Source organism: Humulus lupulus, chromosome 4 (genome assembly GCF_963169125.1).
Source record: "Humulus lupulus chromosome 4, drHumLupu1.1, whole genome shotgun sequence".
In the NCBI taxonomy this organism is placed as follows: Eukaryota; Viridiplantae; Streptophyta; class Magnoliopsida; order Rosales; family Cannabaceae; genus Humulus; species Humulus lupulus.
This window is the reverse complement of record NC_084796.1, coordinates 68164597-68179465: the sequence shown is the minus strand read 5'-3', so window position 1 is coordinate 68179465 and position 14869 is coordinate 68164597.

Here is a 14869-nt window from a genome sequence, read left to right as displayed (position 1 = left end):
GGCAGTCGCCGGAGCGACCTCTCTGGCGAAGACCTGCATCAGCGTTTAAGCTCAGCACAAAGTCCACAAGCCACCCGGGGGGGCGACCTGCGAGATCGCCTTAACTCTCATAGAGGGGAGCCAGTAGGAGGAGACAACCATGCTCGCTCAGGGGGAGCCTTGTCCGAAGTACGTAACGGCGAGAATGCCCCAAATAACCTATCTCAAGATAGGAGGGGCAATAACCTACCAAATATGTACAATGGATCCGGAGCTGTTGAACAGCCCCGGAATAACCAAGGACATCAGGACCAAACCCTCGAGCGTCTGGCCCAGATGGAGGAGCTGATGAGGAAGCTCCTGTCATAAAAAGAAAAAGATGAATATGATTCAGGGGACGAGATGGAGCTCTTCGCCCCCAGTATAGCAGCAACGGCTTACCCACCTGGTTTCCGTATGCCGCACCTGTCTAAGTTTAATGGAGACGGAGATCTGTCGGATCATCTGGGGATGTTCAACACCCTGATGATGGCCCACAACATTGGCCCCGAGCTGAGATGTTTTATATTCCCTTCCACACTGACTGGACCGGCCAGGTAGTGGTTCAAGCAAGGCAAAAGACAGTCAATCAGCTCCTGGAAAACTTTCTCGGCTGATTTCAAGAGGGCATTCCGAGCCTCCCAGGCTGCCCGCGTTCAGGCCGACTCTCTGGCTAACGTGAGGCAGCAGCCCGGCGAAACTCTGAAGGCCTACCTGAGCAGATTTGCGAACGTCGTTGCTCGGGCCAGAGACACGGATGATAGCTCCAAGCTCATGGCCATGAGAACTGGAATCCTCATCGGAGGGGAACTCTGGAAAGATATACAAAGAAAGGGAGTCAGCTCGGTTAACGAATTCCTCAACAGGGCCCAGGAATGGATCAACTTGGAGGAAGCCGAAGCCGAAGCTGCAGCAACCAGCTAGGTCCCTGCTCAGCCCGCTGGAGTGGGGACTGAGGTCGTGGCAGCGACCCAAAATGTCGCACAGAACAACCAGCTCGGTGGAGGCAAAAGAAAGGGAAATGGTGAAGGCAGCCAGCATGGCCAAAAGAAGAATAAGTCCGTAGACAAGTTCAAGCCCATCTACGCGACTTATACAGAGCTCACCCAGTCTAGGGAGAATATCTTCCTAGCTAACTCTACTCGCCTCCCCTGGAAGAGGCCAGAGCCATTGAAGCACCAAAAGGGGAAGAGAGACACCTCCAAGTTTTGTCGCTTTCACAACGATGGTGGCCACAACACCGACGATTGTAGGCATTTAAAAGATGAGATCAAGACTCTCATCCAAGCCGGCCCCTTGGCTCAGTACGCGCAGAATAGGGTCCCAACAAGTCGACCTGCTACAGAAGTCCCGGCTAGTCAGCCCGGGTCTCGGGTAGATCAGGACGTCCCTCCTCCCGTAATAGGAGGGGAGATATCCACCATCTCTGGGGGTCCGCATATGGCTGGCACGAGCAGGGGTGCCCATAAGAGGTACGTAAACGAACTTAAGGCGCACAATGGGGTAGAGTTCGTCCCGGAGCAGCGCCTGCCAAAGCAACAGCGATTGGAGAAACAACCAATCATTTTTACAGAAGATGATGCGGGCCATGTCCAGTTCCCGCACAATGACCCTCTGGTCGTAGCAGTTCAACTTGCTAATCGGAGGGTTAGGAGGGTGCTGATCGACAATGGGAGCTCGGTGAACCTCCTATTCCGGTCCACATTAGAGAAGATGGGTTTGACTCTCGCCGAGCTGAAGGCGACCTCCATGATGCTGTATGGTTTTTCGGGAGAAGGATCAGCGGCTATAGGGACTATCGAACTGGTGATCACCCTGGGGGAAGGATCTCGGACAGTCTCCAAACTCCTCGAGTTCGTGGTCATCAACTGCTCCTCTGCGTACAACGCAATTTTGGGACGACCCACGCTCATAGCATTTGAGGCCGTCACTTCCATCCGCCACCTCGCGATGAAACTCCCTACTTCCACGAGAATATGCACTGTCCGTGGCGATCAGCTCGCTGCCAGGTAATGCTACAGCATTTCCATGAAGGGAAAATCGAAACCCGGGCAGCTGGCAATGGCCATCCAAAGTGGTGAAGAGGAATCTCGGGACCCCTTGGTTGGTCCAGAGATTGAAAAACCTCAAAGCGCCGAAGGCGAAAATATCGTCTTGAGTGAGGATATGGACCCCCGAATAGGCGAGGACAGATCCGAGGTCCAGGCTATTGAGGAGCTCGAGGAAGTAAACATTGATCCACAGAACCCATCACGGATGGTCAAGCTCGGAAAAAACCTCTGCAGCGAGAGGAAAGCGGAGCTGACTAAGTCTCTGTGAGATAATCTGGATGTGTTTGCGTGGTCACACGAGGACATGGTGGGAATCAGCCCGAATGTCATCATGCACACACTTCATCTGGATAAAAGCGTTCCTGCAAAGTCCCAGAAGCAGAGACGCCTAGGAACAACCCAGGCTGAGGCCTTAGAGGAGGAAGTAGCCCGGCTCAAGAAATGCGGCTTTATCCGTGAAGCCCAGTTTCCGGTTTGGGTCGCCAACCCCGTCCTGGTCCCAAAACCTAACGGGAAATGGCGGACCTGCATCGACTTCTCCGACCTGAATAAAGCATGCCCCAAGGATTGTTTTCCATTGCCAAGGATTGACCAGTTGGTGGATGCCACGGCGGGGCACGAGCTCATGTCCTTTATGGACGCGTACTCAGGCTACAATCAGATCGCCATGAATCCGGCGGACCAGGAGCACACCAGCTTCATGACGTCGACTAACGTTTATTGTTATAAGGTCATGCTGTTCGGGTTGAAGAACGCCGGAGCTACGTATCAAAGGTTGGTGAATAGAATGTTCGCAGACCAGATCGGAAAAAGCATGGAAGTGTACGTCGATGTCAAGTCAAAGATTGTCGATAACCATGTTTCTGACCTGGATGAATGCTTCAATATACTACGGGAGTATGGCATGAGGCTAAATCCACAGAAGTGCACTTTTGGAGTCGCATCGGGAAAATTCTTGGGTTTCATCGTCAATACCCGAGGAATCGAGGCAAACCCCGACAAGATCAGGTCACTGCTCGAGCTTCCCTCACCCAGGTCGCGCAAAGATGTCCAAGGCTTGACAGGAAGAGTGGCAGCCCTCAATCGGTTTATTTCCAAGTCCACCGATAAGTGTTTGCCGTTCTACAACCTGCTCCGAGGAAATAAGAAGTTCGAGTGGACAGAAGAGTGCGAAAGCGCTTTCCTCGACCTGAAGGCACATCTGGCCGAGCCACCCGTACTGTCCAAACCAAAAGCAGGAGAACCTCTTTTTCTCTACCTGGCTATCACAGAGGATGCAGCCAGTGCCGTATTGGTCCGGGAAGAAGACCGGATTCAGAAGCCAGTCTACTACATCAGCAAGAGACTTCTCGGAACTGAATCCCGATACCCGTTGATGGAGAAATTGGCGTTCTGCCTAATCACGGCCTCGCGAAAGCTCAGGCCGTACTTCCAGTCCCACTCAATACACGTCATGACCAATCAACCCTTAAGGTAGGTTTTGCAAAAACCTGAAGCATCAGGACGCTTGTTAAAGTGGGCAATCGAGCTCAGCCAGTTTGAGATTCCGTACACCTCGCGAACTGCTATAAAGAGTCAGGCCCTGGCCGATTTTGTGGCCGAGTGCACAGGATTCTGGGAGGATCCTGCAGAAGACTCGCCCCAGGTCGCCTCGGCCCAAGCATCGTGGATGATATTCGTGGATGGTTCATCCAACGAGAACAGCTCCGGAGCTGGAATCATTTTGATATCCCCTGAAGGACATAGATTCCACTCGGCGCTGAGGTTCGGATTCAAGGCCTCCAACAACGAGGTCGAGTACGGAGCTTTGCTGGCCGGGCTGAGGATAGCCCAGGAGCTGAAGGCGAGCTCCGTCCAGTGCTTCAGTGACTCCCAGCTCGTGGCAAACCAAGTTCTGGGCGAATATCAAGCATGGGGACCCAAGATGGCTGCCTACCTAGCAAAGGTAAAAGTTGAGCTGTCTGCATTCGGGCGAGGCTCGATCGAGCAGATACCTCGGGACCAGAACGCCAACGCGGACGCTCTCGCCAAGCTCGCCACCTCCGGGGAAACGGAGACCTTGGGGTTAGTGCCAGTAGAATTCTTGGAGAAACCAAGTATAGAAGAAGTCAGGGCAGAGGTCGAGATGATCAACGCCAGGGCGACCTGGATGACCCCCATCCTTGAGTATCTCATCGAGGGAAAGCTACCTGAAGGGCGTAATGATGCGCAGGGAGTTCTGTATCAAGCTCCCAGGTACACTGTAGTAGATGGGGTGTTATACCGACGTGGGCACTCCCTACCTCTCCTGCGATGTGTTCTTCCAGACGATGCAAAGACCATCCTGCAGGAAGTGCATGAGGGTTTTTGCGGAGATCACACTGGGGGGCAAAGCTTGGCCTTAAAGGTCCTGAGGCAAGGCTATTACTGGCCAACTCTGTCCAAAGACTCAATCTCATACGTGAAGAAGTGCGACAAATGCCAGTGATTCGCCACAGTTGCCTGAGCTCCCCCAGTCGAGCTAAAGATGATCTCTTCCCCATGGCCGTTTGCAGTTTGGGGGATCGACTTGGTTGGCGCCCTCCCTACTGGAAAAGGCAGGGTCCGTTACGCTGTGGTGGCCATCGACTACTTTACGAAGTGGGTTGAAGCAGAACCTCTGGCAACAATAACTTCCAAAAAAGTCCTTGACTTCGTGGTTAAGAGCATTATCTGCCGATTCGGGCTGCCCAAGAAGATCGTTTCTGACAATGGAACTCAGTTCGACATCGACCTGTTCACCGAATTTTGTGAAAGGTACGGAATTGTGAAAAGTTTCTCCTCCGTGGCCTATCCTCAGGCGAACGGACAGGTCGAGGCTGTCAACAAGACTCTCAAGGCTAGCCTCAAGAAGAGACTAGATGAAGCGAAGGGGGTCTGGCCAGAACAGCTCCCCCAGGTCCTATGGGCATACCGGACCTCGCATCGGACTCCTACGGGTCATACTCCTTTCTCCCTGACCTTTGGTAGTGAGGCAGTCCTCCTCGTGGAGATTAAGGTGCTTCCACATAGGGTCCAGTCATACGACCAGGATCGCTACCATGAGCTTCTTCACGCTTCCCTTGACTTGGTTGACGAAAGACGAGAAGATTCGCAACTCCAGCTCGCCCATTATCAGCAGAAGATCACTCGCTATTTCAACTCAAAAGTCAAGAATCGCGCCTTTAACGTTGGCGACCTGGTCCTCAGGAGAGTTTTCTTGGCCGGTAAGGACCCCAAAGATGGAGTCTTGGGACCGAACTGGGAATGACCATATCAAGTCATCGAGGTCATTAAGGAGGGAACTTATAAGTTAGCTCGTCTTGATGGAGGGGCAGTCCCACGGACCTGGAACGCCATCCATTTGAAGAGATATTATCAATGATTCACTTGTAAGGCCTAAAAGGCCATTTTTTATGTATTAAGCAATGAGAATCAACTTTTTGTTTATATTTGTACCTGTTTTCAAGTGTAATCTAAAGTAACCACGAAAGACCCTTTCCCAGTTACTTGGGGGGCATATGGTGCCTGGATATAACCAGGTTGCCTTAATGACTTAGAAGTTGATTCATATCGATTGATCGTTGTTTTTCTTAAAAAACGCGAGATATTGATAAGGATCAACGCGAACTAAGTCATATCCTGGATTTAACCAGGTCATAAAACTTAGAAGTTGATTTAAATCTATTGATCGTTGTTCTTCCTAAAGAGCTCGAGATATTGATAAAAATTGACACAAACTAAGTTTTCAAATTAAGTTCCTGGATATAACCAGGTCATAAAACTTAGAAGTTGATTTAAATCTATTGATCGTTGTTCTTCCTAAAGAGCTCGAGATATTGATAAAAATTGACACAAACTAAGTTTTCAAATTAAGTTCCTGGATATAACCAGGTCATAAAACTTAGAAGTTGATTTAAATCTATTGATCGTTGTTCTTCCTAAAGAGCTCGAGATATTGATAAAAATTGACACGAACTAAGTTTCCAAATTAAGTTCCTGGATATAACCAGGTCATAAAACTTAGAAGTTAATTTAAATCTATTGATCGTTGTTCTTCCTAAAGAGCTCGAGATATTGATAAAGATTAACGCGAACTAAGTTTTTCAAAATAGTAACTAAAATGCGTAGAGGCAAAGGGCAGTAAATCAATTAAAAATAAAATTGATAGTTAAATTGTCTCGAGGTGTAAGTACCTCATGCAAAAGTTACACAGAAAAATTTAAAAATATCCAAGGAAAGGGCACGAAAGAGGAAGGCCCTAAGTTCCGCCAGTTGGCCCCTTGGAGGTTGCCGTCTCGCCCTGCTCAGCTGCGCCGGAGCCTTCCCCTGCCTCGGAGGGCGCTTCTTTATCGAGGCGGGCTTTGAACTTCTCCAGCAAGGGCTCCCAGACGGCCGCTGCCAGGAAGGAGAAGTCGGCATCGTGGTTATAGGCCCAGCAATGGTAGAACATGTCTTCCATGGCGGCGTCTGAAGTTTCCTGCTCGGCCGCCAGGGCGGCCTTGGCCTCAGCCTTTACGGTATCTAGGTCTGCCCACACAGTGGCGAAGGCGGTCTCGAGCTCTTGAAGCTTGGGGCGAGTCTCTTCCAGCTCGGCCTGCGAGGCCGCCAAGGCATCCTTAGCCGTCTGCAGGGAAGTCTGGTGGGTGGCCACAACTGCCTGGTGCTCGCTCCTCATTTCCTCGAGCTGAGCCTTGGTCCTGGCTATGCTCTGATGAAGGGAAACGGCGCTCTGCGAAAGCGGAGAGGCAATTGCCTTAGGAAAAAAGAAGGGAGAAAGAAAAAACAGGGCAAGGTGTAATAATCAAAAACCATAAAAGGTTGAGGTTAGCTTATCGTTAGGGCCATGCCCAGCGAAGACTCCAGCACGCCCACTGGGCTCCTGGTTTTGATGGCCCTGAGCTCCTACTCGCTGAACTTGTATATGTGGCTGACGGCGTAGTTCGCCGATTCATACACCGTCCCCCGGAAGGCATCTGGAATCTTCTCCAGATCCTGGGGATTGACTGGGATGCGCACCTCGAAAGGTACAATCGCCGAAGCCCCGAGCTCCGCCCCTGCGTCCCGGACGAGGGCCGGAGCTCGCGGAGGGGGTGGGGGCATGTTGCTCCCCTTGCAGCAGGAGGAACAGTTCCCGTGACCTGGGCGGTTGGGGGCTGCTCTTTCTCCTTTGCAGGAGACTTAGTTGGGGTTTCGGCGGCTTTTTTCGATGTCCGGAGCTTCTTCATTTTTGGCCCAGAGGCCCCGGCTGAGGGGTTCCCCCCGACGAACGCAGCTCGCAGACTCCCGTCGGGCTGAGACATCTCTTCTGTCAAAGCAAAGATATGGTTAGTACACAAGTTAATAGCCATTCAAAAACAAAAGCAAAGAGAGATTCAAGTACATATATATACTAAAAGGGATCCTACCCCCCGAGCTAGAAGAAGAACCTATGGTTACGACCATCGGCCCCGGAGCTCCTGCGGGAGAATCTAGGTCAATTATTTCCCGAGCTGGCGCAAGTTCTGGATTCGAATCTGGTTCCGGGCTAGATTCTTCTACATATTGCCTAAGTCCTGGAGCTACGGCACCCCTCCGGAGTGATGGCCATGACCGAAGATTGGTCACATACTCCTCAAATAGGATTGACCTAAAGGCTAGGGTGTTATCTACTACTACGGTAACCCTAGGTCGGCTATCTTGGTAATCCAGCACGAGCTGGTCAACACAGTGAAGCAGGGTTGTATCCAGGTCCGGATCACTTCGGTGACGTTGGACAAGCTGTCTGGGATTGAACCTAGCTAGCCGGGGGTCGGCAATGGCCCTATCTAAATTCCTAAACATGTAAGGGTTACCTTGGCCAGAAGGACCCGCGGCTACTCCGGACCGGATCCTCTCCTCGTTCGTTCTCTAGGCGACCTCCAGCGCTCGCTTCCTGTTCCTCACGAGGGGAACCTCGTCCTCCTCATCTTCGTCCCCCGTGACCTCCTCCACGATGGCAGGTCTGGTGTCGCGAGCTGGGGGAAGCGCCCGTGGCCTCCTTAGGTTCAGAGTCTGATTTGGGAAGATCAGCTTGCAGGCCACCATCGTCTCGTCTGTCATGAGCACGTGGTAATCCTTTTCACTGGGGGGCAAGCCCGCCAGTGTCTCGTACTAGGCCCCGAGGGTCACAGATTTCTCTATCCTCGCGAAGATAGCTGCAGAATAAATCTAAGTCAGAATGGGATACAGGAGGAGCCCAATGGTACTTAACTTACGAGCTAAGGTTGAAAAGCACTTACGAGGACGATTAAAGTAGTGGAGCTCGCAGTTTCGGAACCCCGTCGACATAAAGAATTGATCTTTGAAGTCGTTGGGGTGGCTGGGCAGCTGGATGACTGCAGTCGTGTTGGGGAACCGGGTTAAGTAATAAAACTCGTCGCCTCGCCCCCGCTGCTCCGGGCTGGCCTTGAGGCAGAAAAAGTACAAAATATCCGCAGGAGTGGGGACCTCCCACTCCTGTTTCAAGAATAAATATCTTAACCCCGCCAACAGCCGATAAGAGTTGGGGGGGAGCTGGAATGGGGCCAACTTCACGTAATTAAGGAAGTCAGCGAAATACTGATCCAACGGGAGGAAGGCCCCCGCCTTGAAATGCTCGTCGCTCCAGGCCGCGAATGCCTCGTCAAGCGGCGCGCAGCTCCGCTCGCCCTTTGCGGGAGGTCGGGCAATCACTGATGCTCTCCCCAGCCCGATGTTGTGGGAGAGGAATATTTTGTTGACCTTCGTCTGGTCGGTAATCTTTGAGACGATCCTCTCCGCCTCAAAGAACGCGTCAGGAGCCACCTCGAGCTCCTGTTCCACCGCTGGCCCGAAGTTGGGGATCGGGGATTCGGCCATCACCTCCTTTCCTTTGTCCTGACGGGAGGACGAGCTGCCTATAGGCTTCTTGGGAGCATTCTTCTTGGGTCCCATCTGATCGCCTAGCGAACAAAAAGAAGAAATTTTAGAAGAAGGCGACTTAAAAATGGAGAACAATCTGTTTCCTTGACACGAGCTGAGGTAAGCCCAGCTCGTGGAGAGTGAGACCACGCGGTTCTAAGAACACGCGCCTGTGCTCCCAACAAATCCCCAATTACTCGGAATTCGTGTGTCAGGAGGGTCAGGTTAGAATTTTTCCTTGGAGGGAAAGTTCCAATAGGCAAGAAAGACAAAACCGCCTGTGAAGCGTGTCCCCTAAGCTACCCGGTTTTGCACCCAAAATCCTGGACATTTTGAACTAATATCCCAAAAATTCTACCCAAAAATTTTCCCCAGAAAATGCATCCTGTAAACCATGCTCCTAAATAGTTTTCTACTACAAACAATACCCTAACCTAAAAGGCTTTCACCCTTCATTCCCACAAAACCTAGCAAACCCTTGCATGTGGCTACAGTAAACATTTACCTAAGCTACAGTAAAAAATAATTTCGAAACATGCACAGTCAGGAGACTTACAGAGTGTTTGGCTGGGAAGTGGATGAGGATATCGCCTCGGTTGGGGCTTCGTCGGAGCAGTTGGTTCCAAGGCTTCGAAGGAGTCTTTGCGCCTGAATCTCTTGAACGTTAGGAATGGCGGTCGGGAAGAAAAGGGTTTTTTCTCTTGAAGATGAAGAGAGAAGAAGAGGAAAATTTCTGAAAAATTTCAAGTGAACGGGTGGCCCGTGCGTAAGGTGGCCACCCCTTTTTATATGCGTGAAGGGTCACGTGAAGAGGGCCGTTGGATTGCCCTGATGTGGGATCCAAGGCCCTCCACTCGAAAGACGAAACGACGGCTGGACATAGGCTAGGCCATTTAATGCGGTTCTCGGAAGACGTACCGTCACCAACCACGATGTTCCATGTATTCGGCGCCTGCGTAAAATGTGGAATATGAAGAGTTCATGGGGAAGCCTAAAAGCCCCTACTGTGGCCCTACACGACGTCGTGTACCACGAGCAGAGGCTTAGGGGGCAGATGTACGCCCTGATTTTCCCACGGGCTGATTAACGAGCTAAGATACGGCCTAATCATTACTACCACGTGGACGTCCCCAAGACCGGAGCTGCCATCGTAAAGACCTACCTCCTTAGCTCGAGGTAACCTAAGGGTTCGCCAAGATTGCTCAAGGACTGAGTCTGGACTCTGAGGGCCGCAGGTCGAGGTAAGCATCCAGCTCATGGTACGAGCTGGAGATGGAGGCTGTGACCTTTTATAAAGTCAACCACGCAAGGTAAACGTGCATATATCAGACATCACGTGTTTGATATATCCCTGACTTCTCGGACACGTAGCAGGAACGTGCGTATTCAGACACCCACGACTGGTTTGGGCCGTGCGGCCCATTATCCCCTTACCTATTGATTTGACCACACTCATGTGTCAGGTTTAGGAATTAATCATGAATGTCACAGAGTTGACATGATAGGTAAGAAGGTCACGGGATGACCTTCTTACCAACTCCCAGGTGCCTTCTCCTATAAATATGGAGACCTTGGGAGTTAATAGGGGTTGGATTCTATATTGTAAGAAATACCCTGTAATCAAATACCCAGTATATGGCAATAATACTGACTAGTGGAGTAGAAGGATTTTAACCTTTGAACCACTTAAAAAACGCATTTTGAGTTACCAGTTCATTTTCTAAGATCATTTATCTATTTCGGTTCAACCTAAGCACTAATCCCTTTCTCTTCTTTTCTTAATTACTTGTTGGCGAAGAACCACGTCAACAATTTTAATTTTAGTTTTTAAATTAAACATTAGATTTTTTAAATCTAAATTTTTTAATATTAAAATTAATTTAATATAATTTAAATTTTAATATTTAATAAAAACTGAGTGTATTTTAGTCATATCAAAAAATTGTTTGACCATTATTGAGTCTAATGTATTATTTAGTTCAATTTTGCAAAATAGAAGGTCCACATTGTCATTTAATAAAATAGAAAGTCGGTTTAGTAACTTTTACACAACACATGTGCCAAAATGTTATTTACCCTATTATATATAAATATATATATATAAAAGAATAACATAAATATATTAAAAGAAAAATTAAACGTAAACATTGTTATTATGGTTTTTTTCAAAAAAAAAATGATAACATTTTAGATCATAAACTGCATTATTTAATGTATAAAACATTCATGATATTATTCAAATCACACATTTATAATTAGAGAAGAATCTTGTTTATTTTTTATAGACAATAAATGTTATTATAATTTCTTATGTAGTTACACAATCATACTATTTATACACACACGACACCAATATATAATATATTTATAATGTTTGTTGTTATTTAATATGAATATATATTTAGTTAAGTTACATTAAGTAAGTTTTCTTTATAAATATAAATAATAATTTTTTTTAATAAAAATCAAGATTATATATTATATATTGTTATAATAATGATATTTTATAATATTTGAATTTATATAATATAATTAATAAATATTTATTTTTAATAACTTTTAAACTTATATTCCATTAAATATTTATAATATTTCGTTAAAATTAACCAAAAAAAACCTATTAAACTAATAATTTTGTTATTAGATGTACTTATTTGTGTATATATTTATATAAATTTATTGATACCCATTTGTGTTTGAAGGATGTATGTGAAATAGAAAGCATATTATTTAATTGGAATGATATCCTTTGAAACATAAAAAAATGTACTAATTGAGGAGAGGGAAGGAAACACTGAAAATAATTATAAAAAGAAATAGAAGACATAAGGGTCCAACGAGTAGGGTCCTCTCTGCTTAACAGGCACAAAGATACCACCATCAAATTTCAAGGGCCAAAATCACCATAAACTCAAAATAAAAACCAAAAAAAAAAAAAAGCTTAGCATGTTATATATGTCGGAAGAAACAACAAAGATTGCACAAATGCTATATGTATTATGTAAAGGAGAGAACATAAGTCCAAGAATTACTATGTCTTCTTAATTAGTAGGGACTCTTATTAGTAACGCATAAGAATTTTGAGCCACATACACCCACACTTCTTTTAATATCCATATAATTTATATTTTAGTTTATTACTTTTTTTTTTTTTGAGGTAGTTAATCCACCTATAATTCTTGTTGTATAAATAATTATTTAAAAACACAGTGATCTCATCGAACATCGATCACATGATAAAATGTGAACTCAATTCAAGTATGAAATAAATAATCATTTTTTAAAACATTTTTATAATTGATATTATATAGATTTGAAAAACACATAACTAGTTATAAGAATTTCCTAACACTAAATATAGTGTTGTCTAATTTAATAATAACATTTTTTGAGTGAATTTAATAATAACATTAATAAATTTTTTAATAAATATAATATAAATTGATATACATTCTAATTTAAAATATAATGTAATTTAATTATTTAATTCAACACAAATTTTTAAATTATACACCATTTTTTATTTAAATTATAATTTCGTGTATAATTACATTGATTTGAATAATTATTTGTTTTATATATATTTATAAAAAATTAAATTATATAACACAAAATATAATATTAACACTCAAGCATTAAAAAAAAAATTAATACTAAAATGTTAACATATATTATAAATAAATTAAGAATAAAAAAGCTTACATTGTACTTAGACATTATTAAACATGAATATACTCAGGAACAGTGCCCGGAGATCTCTTTAGGATATTACTGGGTTTGTTTTTAAATATATATATACTAAGTAAATAGGGTCACGCTTCGCGCAATTATTTAGATATATATATATATATATATATATATTATGCTCAATTCTCACAGCTAAATATTTAATCGTTGATTTTATTAACTTTTGTTTAATTATCAACTTTTTTTCACTCATTACTCCAATTTAAAACTAATTTATTTAATTATTTTAAATTCAAATATTGTGTAAACTAATAAATGAAATGTACAAAAAATAGTACATTACATATAAATGTTACCTAGTGGGTATCTTATGGTGTTCCTGTTATAAGTTAGTTAGAAAAACTAACGAATTAATAAACTCAACAATTTCTTACACGGATTTGCACGACTTACACACTCCAAATTACGTGACTTACGATCATAAATGATAGATTGCTAGATTAATTAACTCGAAGGTTAATCTAAAAACTTATAACAGTAGTTGCCTTCAGATATGATTCATATTGCATACTATCTCTACTTCAGAAATCTCTGAAGGAATGATTTAGAAGAACATTTTTTACAATAAACACTTTGATATTTTATTGCTTCATAATTCTCTGACTTACATAAAGAAAGATGATGGCCTTATATAGCCATAAACTCAATTATACAAACTTAACCCACCCTAGTCAAAACCAACCATGGTTGGCATAGGATAAATGATAAGATTCCCCGACAAAAGCATAATGGCTAAACGACAAAAGCATAAAGTAAAACCTAAAGATAAGGGATAAGATTCTTCGACAAAAGCATAATGGCTAAATGACAAAAGCATAAAGTAAAACATAAAGATAAGGGATAAGATTCCCTGACCAAAGACTAAAGGACACAATATTTATTTAAAGATTGTCTCATGGCTGGCCTCATAGTCAGAGTCATATGTTGGGTCTTCATGAAGTAGGTTCCATCCTGTCGGTTCTTCTTCATCCTAATCACTGCCAGCTGAAGGGCAAGTGTCGTAGTCTATATACCCCATGTTCCATTCTTTTCCTGTGTACTGGAAGAGATAAGGGTCTTGAATATCTACAGTGTCAGCATATGGGTCCTGTGAATCTTCGAAGTAACTATTTTTTCGCAAAATTACCCCGTCAGTGTCGGTCAATTTGTACAGTGACAAATATTTTTGCTCTAATGTTTCTTCAAGTTTGGTGGCCTGATTTTTTCATTTTTTGAAATATGGAAGGCTTCAAGGGCCCTCGTTATTTTGTGAGTATAGTCGGAAGGGAACGTATCCCAAGGAACATCTTCTTATGGCTTGGGCCATAATTCAGGAGGTATAATCTGATTTTTCTCAAACAAACTTTTTTTGGATGTCCATGTATTCTTGGCCCCCAAGACCACATAATGTCTCTTCTTTTGACCTGTAGACTTCGAATGTTGGATTGGTAACTATATTATGTTCTTCATCAAGCTTGTCATTAAGACTAAGAAAGAGAACAGTATAACAGTTCATTAGGCTAGCTACATTTGAGCCTAGTGGGTAGATAAAAGTGGGCCTGCTATTTTGGACATTTTTCCATTCAACCGATAGGATCTTTTTCCATTTTCCCAATGGGGCGAACCATGACAGAATGTCCATTTGGACTTGGTAAGTTGGTTTGAACCTTTCTTGGTCCAAGAATGATTTTATGGATGTGTGCAAGGCCATAGTTTGTACCTCGATAGCTTTGGTAAAAACTCTGGCCAAATACCAGAAAAGATGAGCTACTGGTTTTGGTGTGAAGATAGCATCTCGAAGAGGTAGGATTTGGGCAAATGGATACTTTGGATGGATTCCAAAGTCATTTTGTATAGAAGGTCCAAGTTTGGAAATCGTAAAATTCTAAAGAATGATTGCTCTGTGAGTTGCTCTCCCTGGCTGATTTGTTGGATGTTTTCGAAAGGATATTTTTTTCATCCCGGGGAAAAGATTGGTTGCGTGTGACAGAAGAGGAACAAGCCATCAAGAATATAAACGGGATGGTATGTGATGATTTTTGGACGACAATGGGAATGGTTCTTGGTGAGTATCCTAAGGCTACATTTATAGCATGAGTGATCTGGATAAGAAATTAGCCATAGTATTGTCTTTGCCTTGAATGTGTTTAATGTCAAAAGAGTAATTGTCAAACCAG